General features: G+C 39.1%; 1 long non-coding RNA gene across 7 annotated transcripts; it reads left to right on the forward strand.

The window, feature by feature from the left end:
• The first annotated feature begins 122 nt into the window (after positions 1-122).
• LOC138225627 (uncharacterized) lies at positions 123-11629 on the forward strand. 7 transcript variants are annotated; one of them, XR_011184094.1, is made up of 17 exons: positions 123-248; positions 362-501; positions 595-801; positions 994-1211; positions 1307-1952; positions 2464-3594; positions 4361-4419; positions 4593-4872; positions 6385-6501; positions 6601-6749; positions 7334-7533; positions 7737-7876; positions 8408-8757; positions 8846-9063; positions 9155-9798; positions 10101-10678; positions 11201-11629. It is a non-coding gene; the product is annotated as an uncharacterized lncRNA (long non-coding RNA). The 7 variants fall into 7 exon arrangements; XR_011184092.1 differs by having other exon boundaries at positions 10101-10399; XR_011184093.1 differs by having other exon boundaries at positions 8408-8614; positions 8705-8757; positions 10101-11629.
• Positions 11630-11850: the final 221 nt, after the last annotated feature.

Here is an 11850-nt window from a genome sequence, read left to right on the forward strand (position 1 = left end):
TTGAAACACTCAACACTCTCCATACACTTCATTGCTGGGTGCTGCTGTTGATACTGTAAAATGATCATTGGCAGTTATGAATCAGTTATTATTTATTGAATTGCTTGTGATTTCAGGTCCAGGAATGGATGCAGAGAAAGAATTTTGTGTCACAAAGAGGGCAAAAACTGGTGATAATAGCAGTGAAAAAGCACACAACCTCCTCACAGCAGCTGACATGCTTTGCACTGAATGAAGAAGAGGAACATGTAAGTGTGAAAGTTACGTTGATATACTCTCTCCAGTTCATTGTCAACATCTGTCTTCGGCATTCAACAATACAATACAAAGTACAATAACTGCATTTTGTCTGTTATTTCAGATGTTTCACCTTTACTTCACTAAACTACGCTGTACTGCCACTGACAGCATCTGTGGAACAGAGACTGAACATTTTTTCATTTCTTCTGTGGGGGAGCCAATTTATAGTCCTTCCAATGACCTGCGAAGACTGCATGAGAAGTAAACCAAATCACAAAGTTGTTTTAATGTATTAATCAAACTGTCTGTGGCTTGGAAACAATCATACACTTTGTGTATGTGTTTATTTTGTAGATACCACCTCTCATTCATCACCAGCCAGGCTGCCAGGAGGGCATTTGAGACGGCCACAAAGAGGCTCACAGATGCACAGAACAGCATTGTGGCGGATTATCTGGCCCACTCAGATGGTACTGCAGAGAAACACTATAGGATACTGACACATGACAACATCTGCTCAGCCATTGAAGTCATTGAAGGTGTTGCAGAGGAGGGAGCTCAGTAAGTATCACCATGTTCTGAACAGATGACAAAATATTCTTGTGTCATAAACAGCAATTACTTAATGCTTTTGAAAGAGCAATCACCACTCAGTGCTGCAGTATGCGCATCTGCTGTATAACACTGCTTTCAGTTCTTTTCAGCCAATGTGTTACAGAGATTATTGTGATCTAATATTCGTTTTTACATCAGATCAACACCAAAATGCACTGTGGCAGCTGCAGGATCTGGAAATCCAAAGATGGATGATGCAACAGCCTTCCAGGAGCTGACACGGGAGTTTCCAGTGTTGTTAGACGGGCAGCTTCCCAGAAAGAAAGAGCGCCTGAGACTGACTGGAAGTCATGACCGACACTGTTACGACAGGTGGAGATCAGATCAGAGGAAGATGAGACTGCAGAACATTATTGGTAAGTTTACATATCAATTATTTTCACAGAGAAACAGACAAAGAAAGTGAATTTGGAATCATTTCTGAGGGTTTCTGTTCTGGTTTTCATTCCAGACCATTACGCTTTCCGGTTACCAACGGAAGGCCAGGTGACTCGCTATTTTCAAAAGATGAGCTGGACTGCAAATACACCAAAAGCATCTGAAGTGCTTGAGAAGTGGAAGCCCAACACAGGTGCACAACCAAATGTAAGGCAAATTAAAAAGCTGGTAAAGCGTCAAACCTGGAGAGGCCTGACTATCACTGACGATCCAGTGAAGGGGAAGAAGGTTGTGACTTCCAGGCGTTTCCAGAAGGCAGAGGTGGTATGTGATTACCATGGCGAGGTCATCACAAAGACAACTGCAGAAGTCCTAATGGCACATATGGCAGAGGGAAAAATGAGACGTCTTTTCTTTTTTGACGGACCTGCACAAAAAATGTGCATTGATGCTTGTGAAGAACATTGCGCCTGCCACCCGGATAAGGAGACGATCGGAAGGTGGATAAATTCCTCTAAGAAAAAAGACAACATCAGGGCTGTCAGAGAGTCATTCATAATCAACGGACAGCCCGTCATGAGAATTCTGTTTATAGCGAAGAGGGACATTGCTGAGGGAGAGGAGCTCCTCTTTGATTACAGAGTTTCGAGGAAATCATTTCAGGGTGAAGTACAGGCTCTAGAGTGGTTGGATAACTAACCAGTTCCAGAAAATACTTTGTAAGTATGTTGAACATATTTTCTTTCAGCTATTAAAGATAGTGTCTTCTTGTGACTTGAAATCTATCTCAGTATTGTTTGTGTCATTGTTTTGAAGATGACATGTCTCATTCTCCAACAGCTAGGGCACCAGGAGGGGATAAGAGACAGTAAAAATTAGATAGATGAAGCTCAGAAGAGCATAGAGGCTGATTAGCCATCCCACACAAATATTCCCAAGACAAAACACTATGAGACATCTGCCCAGCTCTTGTTCTTATTGAAAGTTTTGGAATGAAGAGGTCTAATTGTCACCACTTTTGAAAAACTGTCGACTTTATCTGAATGTTTCAAAAGAGCGATCACTCCACTTAAAAGTTTTCCAATTAGTTCATGATCAGTGGAGCAATGCAAATAATCTTTTTCAGTGTAAGACATCTCCTTTTGGGTCAGTTGAAATTAAACAAACTCTCAAATCTTTTTGAGACGATGTGTTACACTAATTATTGATTTATGAATGTATTGTTCACAGACAAAGGAGATATGATTGTCAGAAGACGGGTGATGGCCCAGCATTCCCAGAACGGACACTGGAGTTTCCAGCAGCATTAGATGGGCAGCCGCTTGGGAAGAGACATCGGCTGAGACTCACTAAACTTCATGAATGACACCAAGAACAGAGCCTACAAGATGAGTCTAGATAACAATTCCTTAAACCTTTTAGTGAAGGTTTCTGAAAAGGCTAAGGACTACAGCAATTATTTTTGGACTACAGAGATATTTTAAAACCTCATTAAGAAGTTAGACATTTAATGAAAAGTGATTTATCTTTACAAGAATGTTTTAAAACTTTAATTGCAGTTCAATAGATGCCGTAGACCGAATCTACAATGACTGCATTTTATTTTCATTTTAGCCATAAACTGTTGTAATTATTTTAATTGAAAAAAAAATGTATTCAGAGCACCAAATCCAGTTGATTTTGGAATTGAGAGGCAATTATTAGCTATAGCGGTTTCAATTATTGTCGACTATCGGTCCTGGCCGGTTTCAATTATTAGCTATAGCGGTTCCTATCTATGACTGAGCTGTGATTTCTGTTTAATAGAGACCTGTCTCTTACACAAAGGAGATTTTTTACTCTAACAGGTGTCACTCCCCAGCAAAGTCTATCACATTCCATAATGATTTACTGCATTGGAGCAGATAAGCAGACTCAGTCCACTGCAGCTTTTAAAATATGACAGGTTTCTGAGAATTTCAAAGCAATAGAAAAGTGCAACAAATGGAGTTCTTGAAGTTGTTCTTTCATTGTGCCTTCAACAAAATCATATTAATGTGCTTCTGCTGTTTTGTAGAGTCCGCCTGCCACTCATCTCCTGGCATGTTGCCAGTAGGACACATGAGAAGCCACAAAGCAGCTGATTGAGGTCCAGGAGAACATGCAGACACAACAGAAGTGCATTGTAATGTTTCAGCAGCCTCTTGGGAAGAGATGGACTGAGACTGTGCTTCATAAAAGACACAGTTTGATTTCACCCAGAACAGAGCCCACAAGTTGATATGATATGATATGGGCTGGGAGATTAATGCTGCATCACTGCCATGGATCCAAGAGGGACATCGTGTATGTAGCTATCATTCAGGAGGATTCTGACAAGAGGTAAGACTTCTATTTTACATTTAAACCCATGTTTAGCTGTGTTTTTTAGATTCAACTGAACCAATTTCTGTGTGTGATAATGTCCTTGAATTCTGACAACATCACACTAAATTACATGATAGTATAAAACAGCTAATGTTTCTAGAGATAAAGTTTCTGGGATGCTTCTCATTACTTTGCATTACCAGGGACAGTTTAATTCGCCTTGTACAGTATTGAAAGACCAAGATGCTGTTTATTTAACATTTTATAGAACTTTGTCTACTATGGCAACATGATGAGCTTGGTGAAACTTGGAAAAATACTGCTTTGCCACTTATCTTAAGATAAAGATAGCATAAAGGTTTATCTTTTGCACCTACCTGCCCCCCGGGGAAGGCCAATGCTTTCTAAGTTAATGTTTCCCTACAGTAGACTGTACCTTATCTTCTAAGGTAATGTATATTGACCCAAATCAGTTTTGGAATCCAATCTACTGACGAGATGGAGCACATCCTTTTTTGGATACAGATTCATTGCAATAATGTAACTGCAAATGAATATAGATGAGCATGTATGTTTGTTCATATACAGTGGCAGGAGCAGTTTCTCATTGCAGTGAATTTTCAGGGCCAATTTAATCTCTCCATCTTATACTGAATATGAAAGGTAGCATTGTCTATATGGACTCCTCACTAGTTGGAATTTGTATATATTCCAGTGTTCCCTCAGCCAGTCCTTCTGTTGTAATTCAATTTATCTTATAAAATTCCTTCCCCACTTCTAGGACCAGCAGTTTTTGAACTCCACAATGGCTCCTATTGGAAAGTTTGTGACTGAGACCAAGTAAGAGTTCACTTTTTTATATTAAGCCATTATTTCATTTGTAGCAATGAGCAATTCTGATATAAATACAATAAAATCATTATGCTCAAACTATGAGAGAGAAAATTAAGGATAATTTAAGAAATCAGTCTTAGCTTGTTTCTATACACAAATTATATTATTTATTTTCAAAGGAAACCCGCAAGGATTCCCCTGGTGTGTAAGATGTGCCTGAATACTTTTGATCAGCTTCCTGCTCACTTGAAGAGGGTGTGTACGAAGCACGCCACGGCAGAGGAGATCAGGATGGCCTCTCAACAGGCGAGGAAAGATAAATCATCTGAAGAACAGGGCCATCGTGGATTACAACAAAACAGAGATCGTGTCTGGTGAGGCAAACGGGACAGTGGTTGTAAGACTGCTGGAGTCCTTGGGCCTTTTTGTACGTGGGAAGCCTGAAGACACATTGGCACGGTGAGATATTTTTAATTTGTAAGGCTTCTGTAGTTTCTTTTTGAAATCATTGTTACAACATATTATGTTAAAGCATGTTGAAAAGAATCTTGCGATCTCCTAATAGCTTCTGATTCTGGTTCTCTTTCCATACTCATCCTTCTTGATCTCAGTGCTGCCTTTGACACTGTTGACCATAACATCTTGCTTTCTCGTCTCGAGACTGTGTTTGGAGTCTCTGACACTGCCCTCAAATGGTTTAAGTCTTACCTCACTGATCACTGTCACTTTGTCTCTCTCAATGGGTACAGGTCTGAAATTGGTCTTCTCAAGTCTGGTGTCCCTCAGGGCTCAATACTGGGCCCCTTGCTCTTCAGCATTTACATGTTCCCACTTGGTCAGCTTTTAAGATCACATGGCCTCAGCTTTCATTTTTACGCTGACGATACTCAAATATACATCCATACCAAACCCGACACTGATGTGGCTGTCTCTATTCTATCTAATTGCATCTCTGACATAAAAATTTGGATGACTCAAAACTTCCTTCATCTTAACTGTGACAAGACTGAAGTCATGCTTATTGGTACCCCCCATCAACTTCGTAAAGCCAGTCCTGTAACCCTGTCTGTAGATGGCTCTGTACTTGAGCTCCAATCAAAATTGAAAAACCTTGGGGTTATATTCGATTCTGGCTTAACATTCGACCCACATGTACAGCATACTGTCAAAACATCTTTTTTTCACCTTAGAAATATCGCAAGACTACGCCCTATGCTATCATTAACTGTGGCTGAAAAACTGATCAACATATTTGTATTCTCTCGAATTGACTACTGCAATGCTCTGCTCCCTGGGGTATCTAAATCTACTCTGAACAAGCTGCAGTATGTCCAAAATTCAGCAGCCAGAATCCTGACCAGATCTAGTGCAAGTGTTCACATTACTCCTATCCTGGAGTCCTTGCACTGGCTTCCGGTCAAATTCCGCGTAGACTTTAAAATCCTCATGCTCACCTACAAGGCTTTACATGGCTTGGCACCTCAATACCTGTCTGAACTTTTATCGCCCTACTCCCCACCTCGCAACCTCCGCTCTTCAAATTCTGCCCTCCTTACTGTCCCCCAAGCCCGTCTACATTGTATGGGTGACAGGGCCTTCTCCTGCTATGCCCCCAAGCTCTGGAACTCCTTGCCCAAGGATATTAGAGAGTCACCTTCTCTAAACTCCTTCAAATCCAGACTCAAAACCCTCCTTTTCAGAAAAGCCTTTACTTAACTGGTTCCATTCTTCACCCCTCTGCTCTTCTTAATACCATCTTCCACAGTCTCCTCTATTGTTATTGTTGTATTGTTGTAATTATAATTGTGTCCTGTCTTGTGAATTTTTCTTATTTATTGTTGTAGTCTTCTTATTTATTGTTATTGTCATCCTGTAAAGCGCTTTGAGAAGCCACCTTTAAAGGCGCTATATAAAATAAAGTTTATTATTATTATTATTATTATTATTATTATTAATCTACCTGTATTCCAGCGGCCCTGAGCAAGAGGCCGCTGTCCAGGAGGAAGAGATGCCAGAGGCTGCTCCAGAAATTGAAGCAGAAGCGGATAAGGAAGGGGAAGATGTGAGCTCCAAAGAACTCTATCAGCAGTAAGACTTTTTATTTTTCCGATGTATCTATTTTTTACTAAAATTCTAATTTGTCTTATAGGTATTAAATGTTTAAACCGGTGTTTTATATTCTTACAGACCCCCAGTAGTTAAAAAGTATCAGCAGGCTCTCCTGAAGAGAGTGGCCCAAGCTGGACTCTATAGAAAGCACTCCCTGGATGCTCCTCCTGGCTGGATTCAAACAGTACCTTACCAAGGATTTGGGAGTGGCAAATTGTTCTCAGGAGGTATTTATTTTTTAAAGGCATTTAAAATTAAGCAGTGGTATCTCCATTGTACATGTTTTTATTCCTTAGCTTTCACCCATGTGAAATGATGTCAGCCATAAACATCATTGTGAGGAAACACTGGGGAAAAAGTCATGCAGGAAATGGGGGATGAAAACAGGGGGGCGTGTCCATGCAGTGCTGGTGATCCGGGGAAGTGTGGCCGAGGCAAACAATCCAAAGAATAAGTCCAAGGGAGAATCCAAAAAAGCAAAGGTCCATGTCCATGTAATCTATCCAAAAACCAGGGATTAAAAACAGGTGCCGGGTCGGGACCGGCGGGGGGAACAGGAACAGGAGCAGGAAGCTAAAAACACAACAGAGCCAGGCACAACCAGGACCCGGGCTCGCACGATGCGGAGATCAGGTGCAGAGCCTCAAGTGAAGTGAGCGCCTGGCTTTTAGAGGTGAACTGAAACAGGGTAGGAACAAGGAACAGATGCGGTGAATGAGGCAAATGAGGAAGGGCTGGAGCGCCTTTAAGAGTAGGGGTTTGCGATCGTCTTACAGGTTGGCATATTTATTTTATTTTCTTGCTATTACAGGTTGAGGAATGGATGCAAAGAAAGACTGTTGTTTCACCAAGTGGACAAAAAATGGTCATAATTGGTGTGAAAGAGCACAAAACTGCATCACAGCAATTGGCGTCCTTTGCATTGAATGAAGAAGAGGAACATCTAAGTTGATGGCTACACTGAAATATCCCTTAAGGGTTGTGGTAGAACTGGAACCTTCCTGTCAAGCGGTGGGTGCAAAGCAGAGGAACACACATAATGTGACACCAGTCCATCACAAGACACACACACTTAAACCACAGGCAATTTTCATAGAAGCCAATTAAAATACATGTTAATATAGAAAAAAAGACCTCTCCCTGTATAGCTACCATCATTTGCAATATCTAAGAATATTTGGAATGTACCATAATTGCATTTTGTTTTCCATCAGATGTTTCATGTGTACTTCACACAACTGCACTCTACTGCCAAGGACAGCAGCTGTGGACAGGAGGAAGAGAAGTTTTTCATTTCATCTGCTGGAGATCCTATTTACAATCCTACCAACGACTTGAGAAGACTGTATAAGAAGTAAGCAGAATAATATTATTATAATATTATATATTATAATAATATTATATTATATATTAAATATATATAATTAATATAAACTGATGGAAAAATAAATGCAACACCTCCACACTCTGCCCCCCGCCTGCAGCATGCCAATGGCTCCCTTCCTTTTTTCTGGTGACATTCAAGGCATTATGGAATGCACAGACAACTGACTAGGTGTGGCCTTTTCCTTGCAGTGACCTAAGCTTTGAATTAAGTCTTTTTAAAAGGTGACCTGGTTCTGACAATGTTTCACCTGGACCTCATTGTAGTGCACCTAATGAGCTTTTGCATGATTGCCAAGTTGCAATGCCTCACTGTACTAGCTTTATTGCTGGTCAGACAAATTGACAACTTTTTGTGAAAGTACATAAGCTATAACTATAGCAACTAAGGTATAGTATTATTATTCCGGAAAATGTTGTATTTCTTTTGTCCATCAGCATCTTTTTTTTTTTTTTTGGTGAGTTGGAAATGATCACATATGCTTGCTTGTTTATTTTGTAGGTACTGCTTGCCATTCATTACTAGCCAGGTTGCCAGGAGGGCATTTGAGACGGCCGCAATAAATGTAACAGATGCACAGAAGAGCATTGTTGCAGATAATTTAGCACATTCCAATTCTACGGCAGAGAAACCTTATAGAATGCTGACACATGCCAACATCTGCTCAGCAATCGAAGTGATTGAAGGCTTTGCAGAAGAAGGATCGCAGTAAGTGTCACTGTGATCTCAAAATGAGTAAACAAAATCAGTATCTCACAAAACTACAATTACACAATTACTTATTTTTTTAACTTCAAGTCAAGCTCACGGGAGAAAACATCAGACTCTGAACAACGCACACCACTTGTGGAGTAAGTTGGAATCTAATATTCCCTTTTCATTCATTTTTTACATTGTGTTACAAAGACCTGTGATATTTTATTTAAATACTTACAACAGATCAAGGTCAAGATCCACTATGGCAGCTGCAGGATTTACTTCTACGAAGTTCGATTATTCTACAGCCTTCCAACAACTGATACAGGTGTTTCCGGTGACATTAGATGGACAGCTTCCCAAAAAGAAGAAGCGTGTTAGCCTGACTGGAAGTCATGACCGTCACTGTTATGACAGGTGGAGAACAGAGCAGAGGAAGATGAGACAGCAGAATATTACTGGTAAATGTACAAATCAATTATTTTCACCAACAAACACTTAATGTAAGTTTAGAATATATTCTGAGAATGTATATTGTCATTTTCTTTCCAGACCATTACGCTAGACAGTTACCAACAGAAAGACAGGTAACCTGCTATATTCAAAAGATGGGATGGTCAGCCAATGCATCAACAGCATCTGACGTTCTTGAGAAGTGGAAGACAAACTTGGAACTGCCACCAAATGATAATGAAATTAAAAAGTTGGTAAAGCGTCAAAGGTGGAAAGGCCTGCACATCGTTGTCGATCCTGTGAAAGGGAAGAAGGTCTTGACTTCCAGACATTTCCAGAAGGGAGAGGTTGTGTGTGATTTTCATGGTGAGGTCATCACAAAGACAGCTGCAGAAGCCCTAATGGACCAGATGCCAGAAGGAGAAATTAAATATTTATCTTTTTTGATGGACCTGTACAAAAAATGTGCATTGACGCTTGTGGTGAACACTGCACCTGTCATCAAGATAAGGAGACGATCGGAATGCAGATACATTTCTCTAAGAAAAGGGACAACATCAGACCTGTATTAGAGACATTCATAATCAACGAACAGCCCATCCTGACAATTCTGTTTTTGGCAAATAGGGATATTGCTGAAAGAGAAGAGCTCCTCTTTGATTTCAGTGTTTCAAGGAAATCATTTCAAGGAGAAGAACAGGCTCTGGAGTTGTTGGATCACTAAGCATTTAAAACAATACTTAGTAGGTATATGAAAGCACAAGTTTTGCAGATATGTATTTTCTTGTAGCTTGAAATTATGGTTAGAATTCTGTTTATTTTATTATCTAGAATATGGCATTTCTCATTCTCATCAGCAAGTATAGCAAGTATATTGGGGGGGGGGGTATGCGATGCCCAACAAATGATTTTCAGAAGAGCATAGAGCCAAATTAAATACCCCACTCAATTGTTACTGCAAAAAAATGCCACATGCTGTAAACAAAACATAAAAAGATTTAAAGATGTGAACTATTTTTGAAATTTGTTGACACTATCTGAACAGCACAGCATTCCCAGAATGGACAATGGAGTTTTCAGCAGCATTAGACGGGCAGCCTCTTGGGAAGAGAGATGGAATGAGACCGACTGGACTTCATTAATAACACCGTTCTTATTGAAAGAGAACAGAAAGATAAGTCTGGATAATAATTCTTACTCTGATTTTTTAGTTATTTTCTTTCATTATCTACAGAATAGATTTTTGATAATCATATCGATAAGCTTCTTTTGAAACTGCCCAACATTACCAAACAGAAGAATTTTTCGTCAGGACACCATTTGTGCATCGAAAGCACTGGAGAGGTATATATGACAGATTATGTTCTGCCACTGAAATACTAATTGCTTCATTTCAGTTCATCCTTAGACAAGCAGAAGAAAAAGAAGTTTGTTGGAATTAGATGGCATTCCTCTTGGGAAGAAAGATAACAGAGACTGACTGGACTTCAAGAACAGCACCTTTCTGATTCACAGCGAACAGAACACAAAAGATTAGTCTAGGGAACAATTGCTTTATTTTCGTAATTAAAATTTCTGAAAAGTTTAAGGACAACAGCAATGAACATTGTTAATGAGTTAGAGGTTAGATAAACCTGTATTTCCAGTGGTTTGTCATTTCAACAATGTTTTAAAATTGAATTTCTATACAGTGGACACCCTTGACATAACACAAAATGAAACCATTTCATTTTCATTTTGGAGCTAAACTGCTGGGAACATTTTTTCAGTAAACTGTTAAAAGCATATTATGGTCTGAAAGCCAAGATATTATTTGTGACCACATTAATTAATTACTTTTTAAACTGTAAAGTAATAATCTGCTAACATGGCTAGTTTCTATCACTGAGCTGGGATTTCTATTTACGACAGAGATCAGTTTCTTAAACAAAATAAAATTGTCTCCATCCTGGAAAATCAGTCACGAATTTGAATAGGGCTTATGGCATTTGATCAGTTTCACAGCCTAATTCTACTGCATTTGTTTTTTAATGATTCACAATTGTGAATATTAGAAATGTTAATGCACAGAGTTGCTTAGGCTTTTATTTTTTAATTTTGTTTTCAACACAATCATAATGATTATGCATATGTTATTTTTTGTAGCTGTCACCTGCCATTCACTACCAGAAAAGATGCAAGGATGTACATGAAGAGGTGTGATGACCAGGATGACAGTGCTGCTCAGGACAAATCACACATTTTCACCTGCCTAACACCTTTGAAGAAGAAATCAATAATGCAGAAAAACTGAAAATAGGACTGTGCGAGAGTTTTGTCTTTTGCCTCCAAACTATTTTTCTAATTGTATAATGTTAGCATACCCAGAGGGGTTGGGCAGTCAGTTGATCTTGGACCCCTAGAGGTTTTTTTTCTCTCCTTACTAAGGAGTTTTTGGTTCCTCTCCTCAGTTATCTTCTGGCTTTTACTCTTTCTATATTGTAACATCATGTATCATCACCCAGCTATGTTAAGTGTCTCAGGTCAACCTTGTTATGAAATATGTTATATAAAAATCAATTGAGTTTAACCATACTAGTTGTGAATGCTGTCATATTTTATTGCCATAATTTTATAAAAAAATAATAAAAATTATTGCGCAATTAGCCTTTTCAAACTTTTAGATTTTCTATATAATTTCAATACAACTTCTAATTGTGACCATCATGAACAATGACTGCTTCTTGTTTTGGGATTAAAATATTTTTTTTATTTTTGATCTCATAACTAAAAAATGTATGAAACAAACTGTAAGA

The sequence above is a fragment of the Lepisosteus oculatus genome (genome assembly GCF_040954835.1).
Source record: "Lepisosteus oculatus isolate fLepOcu1 chromosome 22 unlocalized genomic scaffold, fLepOcu1.hap2 SUPER_22_unloc_1, whole genome shotgun sequence".
NCBI classification, from domain to species: Eukaryota; Metazoa; Chordata; class Actinopteri; order Semionotiformes; family Lepisosteidae; genus Lepisosteus; species Lepisosteus oculatus.